Here is a 5,897-nt window from a genome sequence, read left to right on the forward strand (position 1 = left end):
GTTTCATTCAGTTCTTTCTCCCACAATACCCAGCTCTTCCCTTCCAGAGCAAGGCGCTCCTGGTGCGTCTAGGTGTCTCCTCAGGCACCTGATAACCTAGAGGACAGAGCTCCTCAAGATGAGCTTGCTCCCCGGGGCCAGGATGTGTCCTCGGCAGGCAGTCCTGTGACTTGAACTCGGGGTGGGGTGGGGGAGGGGAGAGGCAGAAAGGCTGTTTTTGTTTGTTTGTTTGTTTTGTGGATATCCTTGGCCAGAGCTCCAGAACTTGATGTCCATCATCTGGGGCATGCCCTCCACAGCAGCCGAGGTTAGAGCTCTGTTTGCCTGGAGCATTCTTGTTCTTAGAAAAGTCTTAATAAGAATCTCTCCTAGGGCTGGTGAGATGGCTCAGTGGGTAAGAGCACCCGACTGCTCCTCCAAAGGTCCAGAGTTCAAATCCCAGCAACCACATGATGGCTCACAACCATCCGCAACAAGACCTGGCGCCCTCTTCTGGAGTGTCTGAAGACAGCTACAGTGTACTTACATATAATAAATAAATAAATCTTTAAAAAAAAAAAAAAGAATCTCTCCTAATCACTCCAGTGTGGTTTATGGTTTTGTCTTGGGCACTGGTGCTTGGGAGGAGAGCTCTCCCAACCCCTACAGAGGTGGGGGTGAGGGTGGGGGTGGGGGTGGGGGCAGCAGCTACCATGGAGGATGCTGATGTCTTTCTGAGCCCCCTCCCCCACCCCACCCACCACGATGATCTGTCATCCCATTCCAAGAGTGGGTACATTGGATCGGAAAGCAATGCTCTGTTCTCTGTCGCATCCTCCTCATGGAAAAAGATGGAACCTATGTGACAAGAGATCAGAACTGTGCTGCTATAAGGGCAGGACAGAAGGTGACAGCAGCCTTGTGGTAGACAATGTCCCTGCCCTAAAGAGGACAGCCCAGGTTGGGGCAGAAGTGACACATAAGCATGGGCTTTGCTCCAGAGTGTCTGGAAGCCTCATGTTCACTCTTGATGCCCTCCCAATCCCCCCCCCCCAAGATTCGTTAGGTCCTTCCTGCTCAAGAACGGAAGAGGAATATGGGCATGGTGGCTCTCATCTGTAATCCTAGTCCTGAAGTAGCTAAACTAGAGACAGTGTGGCTTGAGGCCAACCTGGACTACAAGGGACGTTCAGAAGAGCCACATAGTAAGACCTTGCCTCAAGGAATTAAAAAAAAAAAAGGAGGGGGCGAGTTTGTGGCCAGGAGGAGTGGTCTGTGTGTTGCCTCTGATGACAGAGTGACCCCACTCTGCAGACGCTGTGCAGACACTGTCTTCAGGGCTGAGAATGATGTAAGGTCCCACTGAGTGTCAGCTAAGCGAGGATACCGTGAGGAGACAGTGGCCTGATGTCAACTTTAATAAGGGTGGCAACCAGATGTGAGGCCAGCTGTGGAGAACAAATGAGCTTTGTGTGTGGGTGGCCAGATGTAAGGAGGCATGGGTATAACCAGGGAGTGGGGCAAATGTCTTTAGAGGTGTAAAACAAGTGGGGAGCCAGAGGGTGAGCCATCTGTGAAAGGCTTGAGGTCAGGTGACCCCGTCTCCAGCTTTGGGAGGTGACGGTCCCCTGAGAAATTAATGATACAGCTGGTGGGTTTTTATTCAGGGAGGCTGTTTAACCTCTGGAGAGAGTAGCTGACAAAATACTTTACGCTTTGCTGGGTGGAAATAAATAGGGACAGGAAGCAGGCCCTTCCATCACAACTTCTGTAAGCCCGGCCACCAGCTGCTCTTCCCTGGAAATGGCTCAGAGTTGGTGTCTGGGAGGGAGCCTCGCTGGCTAAATGCTACGCGCTGTGCCTTTAACTGGTGCTCCCTCACCTCGTCCTTCTGGGCTTTTGGAACCTGTTGTGTCCTTGTCTGGAGTGCCTGGCACCAGTCCTGTATACTGCACTCTTACCTGGGTGGCCCACCTCAAACTCTGTGTCCTCTAAGGCTCAGTTGTTCTCCTCCTGCAGTTCTCAAGATGCACTTGGTCATGTCTGCCGCACTTCCCAGCGTGTATGTTCTGTTTTTAGGACACCCAGTTCTAGCTCCAAGGCACACTGACCTTGTCCTCTTCCCACCCAAGAGTATGAGAATGAGCTTCAGGGAATCCCTGTGGTTGAATGGGAAATAATGTGCAAAATTAAATAAAGGGCCTGTGGGATGGCTCCCAGGGGTGAAAGCTGTTGCTACAGAGCCTGATTCCCCGAGTGTGGTCCCTGGGCCCCACATGTTGGAAGCAGAGCACTGACTTCTGCAAGTGGTCCTCTGAACCTCCACACATGTGCTGGGGTACACTTGCCCACACACGTACATACACACACACAAGAAATAAATGAACCGGGTGGTGTTGACACATTGCTTTAATCCTAGCACACAGAAGGCTTCACAGCAGGCTCTCTGAGTTTGAGCCCAGCCTTGTCTACAAGACAAGACAATTCCAGAACAGCTAGAAACATTTCTATACAGAGAAAGCCTGTCTTGAAAAACCATATGAATAAATAAATAAACAAACACGATAAAATGTTAAAAATAATGCTGGACAGTGTTGATGGACACCTTTGATCCCAGCACTCAGGGGGCAGAGGCAGGTGGGTCTCTGCTAGTTTGAGGCCAGCCTGGTCTACAGAGTGAGTTCCAGGACACCGGGGCTACACAGTGAAACGCTGTCTTGAAAAACCAAACAAAAACCAAACCTTAAAAATAAACGTGAAGATGAATGAGTTAAAAACAAACAGACAGACAGACAGACAAACAAACAAGGAAACGATTCCTAATGCTATTCTGCTACACTCATGGATAGGTACTTAGCCCCGTCTGTCATCAGAGCTTCCTCTGGAAGCTGACAAGAGTGAAGGCAGAGACACCCAGGCAAATGTGAAGTGGAGAGAGAGCCCGGTTGGAGGTCTCCATCAGCCTCTTCCATCAGGTCTCTCCTCTGGGAAAGAGGGAGAGGAAGAATTGTGGGTGTTGAGGCCACCGGGAGAGCATGGCCCTCAGAATCATCTAAGCAGGCCTCGTGGGGCCTCACAAAGACTGGAGCAGCTATCATGGAGCCTGCGTGGGTCTGTGCTAGGTCCTCTACATAGATGTTATGTTTGTTGGATTGGGCATTTTTTTTTTTAATAATTTTAATATTGGTGTGGGGACTCTGGATAGTGGAAGTATCTCTGACTCCTTTGCTTGCTCTTGGGACCCGTTTCCTCTTACTGGGTGGCTTCATCTAGCCTTGCTGTGAGGGTTTGTGCCTGGTATTATTGTGTCTTGTTGTGCCATGTTTGATTGATGCCCCTGGGAGGCTTGTTCTTTCTGGGGAGGAGAGAAAGGGGAGAAGTTGATCTGATGTTAAGGGGAGGTAGGGGGAACTGGGAGGAATAGAGGGTGGGGAAGCTATACAGTTGGGATGTATGGTATGAGAGAATTTAAAAAGAAAAGAAAAGATAGTTTACAAAGCAAGTTTAGAACAAACCTAACAGACTTAAAAACTGTTTTAATAAATGAATATGCAGATGAGTGCATAATCAAAATGTGGTATTCAATTGAACATTGTTCAGGCATGAAAATGAAGGAACCGTGTGCTAATCAAAACAAGAGCAAACAGCCTGTGGCTTATACACAATATCCAGAATAGGCCAAGCATATGGCCAGTCTGTAGTTGCTAGGGCCTGGAAGAGAGAGAATGGGTGGTGGGTACAAACTTTCTTCTGAAGAGTGAAAATATTTTAGAACCAGATGCAGTGATGGTCACTAAATGCTGCCAAGCCATGCAGGTTAAAATGGCAAATTGTATCGTCACCCCTGTTTGGTCACATTAAAGAAAGTCAAATGTACATTTCCAATGGGAAGAGTTTTAACTTTGACCAGGTTCTGAAAAAGTTAAGAAGCCCTGGTCTGGTCCAACGCTTTTCTGAGGCAGAGGCAGGGAGACCCATAACAAAGGGCGGTCACTTGGGCTGGTGGGTGAGCCAGTCAGGTTGCCTACCTGCCTTCCCTTGCCCTTTGATCCCACTGAACTGCCCCAGCTGGGCTACCCACGAGCCGTGTAACTCCACAAACTTAAAAGGCCTTCTGGGAGCTAGGTGAAGATTGGAGTAACAAGAATGTTTGATTTTCTCTTGTGGACTCCCAAGCATCTTGAGAGCAGGAGGAGGCATGTCTTACCTTTCCCCATTTTGCACAGAGCTCCTAAGTAATGGTGTGTTCCTTGGGAGTGAATGGCCCCATCTCCCTTTGGAGGGTACTCGGTCAACTGCGTCTGAGGAATATTCTTTATCCAGAAGACATTCTGGGTTGGCCTAGACTGTTAGGTCTGTAAGAATTTGAGGTGCTCTTAGCTAACACGTTCATATATTTTTTAAAGTTATTTCATTCTTTTTGAGATAGATAGGGTCACACTGTGTTAGTTAGGGTGCCCTGGAACTCACTATATAGCCTAGGGTGGCCTCAAACTCACTACTCTCTTGCCTCTTGCTCGACAGTGTTATTCCAGACATGCATGGGCAGTCTTTTAACTGGCAAGTAATGATTGCCTATGTTTATAGGGTAAACGTGATGTTTTTGATACCCTTCCCTTTCATCCTTCATTAGCTTTACAGAAAATGCGTATGAGCCCCCAACACTGAGACCCGTTCTCAGAAATCTCTGTTGGTTCCTGCCCGCTCTGTTTCTTACAGGTTAATGCACAATGAAGATAGTTAGGAATGCACAAATCCTCCCTTCTAGGACACTCCCTAGTCCCAAGTTATGAGAAAAAGACACACACGGAAGAGTGTCTGCCAGAAATGCTAACCACAGCAAAATCCGTATACCAGTCACTTTAACCAACTCAGACACTTGGGTTGTTTTTCCCTCCTTTCCTTTTCCTCTTTTGCTCTTTTTTCTTTTTCTTTTTTCTTGACATGGTTTTATATAGCCCACGCTGGTCTAAAATCCACTGCGTAGTACAGGGTGACCTTGAACTTCTGATCCTCTTGCCTTTATCTCCCAAGTGGGAGGTCTTCTTTAGAGCCACACTAGTCTACCGCTCTCACCACCCTGAGCAAGAGATAAGATGTAGAGCCCACCACATTCCAGAAGGGCTATTTTTGTTTTTAAGCATTGCACAATTGAAGTGACTACCTGCCTGGTACCTACATACCTTCCCTTGACAAACCATACCAGCTAGGGACTAGCTCAATGACAGAACACTTGCCTAGTGTGTACAAGGCCCTGAGTTCAATTTCCAGTGTTGGAAAACAGAACCAAACAAAGTCTCCTTTACCGAAGCTTGGAGATGCAGTACATCTGTAGGCTCAGTGTTGGGAGTTAGATAAAGGATCTGGATTAACCCCAGCTTTAGCTGTAGTAGTAAAGTTTGAGGATAACACGGGTTAAAAGAAATGTCTTTAAAAAGAAAAGGAGAAAAACAAAAACCATGAGCCCTCCTCGGGGAGGTTGCCACGTCGCCTGCCGTTTTGCTGCTAGAAGCTCTTTCCTTCTCCACAACTCAGTCTGTCATTCATGCACACCGCATTTCCCAAAGATGCAGTAGATCCAACACGCACTCCCTAACCCCCCCATACCTCATTTTCATAACCTGTCCCCTGGAGGACACAGGTGAGAGAGCATCTCCCTGGAGTGTCCTAAATGCCCAAGTGTCCCTGAAGTGAACTGAACCAGAGATGCTGTGAGGGTGACTGAGAAGGGAGGCTGCCCTTGGAGCATGTGTAGGTCACAGGGAGCGAGGTGGGGAGGAGTTTGTAGTAGTCCTGGAGAGGGATCTAACCTCAGAAACAAACCTGATCATTTCTGAATGCTTTAGAGCTCTGGGTGAAAATGAATAAAGGAAGGAAGGAATGACGTGGATACACTTAGAAAAGTGAGGTAACGGGAA

Source organism: Mus caroli, unplaced genomic scaffold (genome assembly GCF_978045245.1).
Source record: "Mus caroli unplaced genomic scaffold, Mus_caroli_1 scaffold_13, whole genome shotgun sequence".
In the NCBI taxonomy this organism is placed as follows: domain Eukaryota; kingdom Metazoa; phylum Chordata; class Mammalia; order Rodentia; family Muridae; genus Mus; species Mus caroli.